Source organism: Lepisosteus platostomus, chromosome 1 (genome assembly GCF_059453375.1).
Source record: "Lepisosteus platostomus isolate fLepPlt1 chromosome 1, fLepPlt1.hap1, whole genome shotgun sequence".
Lineage (NCBI taxonomy): Eukaryota > Metazoa > Chordata > Actinopteri > Semionotiformes > Lepisosteidae > Lepisosteus > Lepisosteus platostomus.
In genome coordinates, this window is record NC_142611.1 from 2,856,473 (window position 1) to 2,857,007 (window position 535).

The window sequence follows — 535 nt, forward strand, 5'->3', positions numbered from 1 at the left end:
CAGACAGAGCTTATGAGTATAAGCAAATGGAACAGAGTAAGATACAGGAAGGAGGCCTCCCATCTATACCAGTACTGACCAGGCCCAGCTCTGCTTGGCTACTGAGACGAGATCAGACTGTGTGGTAAAATGGCTTTTAATGACCCTTGAATAGGAAACAAAGAGAGAACAGCTCCACTGTATGTTTGAAACCTACAGAGACATGAACTTTCAGAGGCTAAGCACTGAACTTCCAGCAGAACTCAAAACCTGTTAACTGAGATCGGATCTCCCTGCTGGCCTCTGCTAGATGACTTAGATCATAAGCCAAATGATAGCATAAAAAAGAAGGTTACAAAATAGCTATAGCAAAATCATTTTTTTATTGAAAATTTAAATAAGCTTTCTGTACGGATTTGAAATAAGTCTGTGACATGATAATGCACTGTTTTCAAGTCTCCTTATAATCAAATCACAATAGCTTTGGAAATCACTTTAATTTAAATATTACTTTAAATATCTATAAGTCAGAAAACACCTGATACAACATGATACA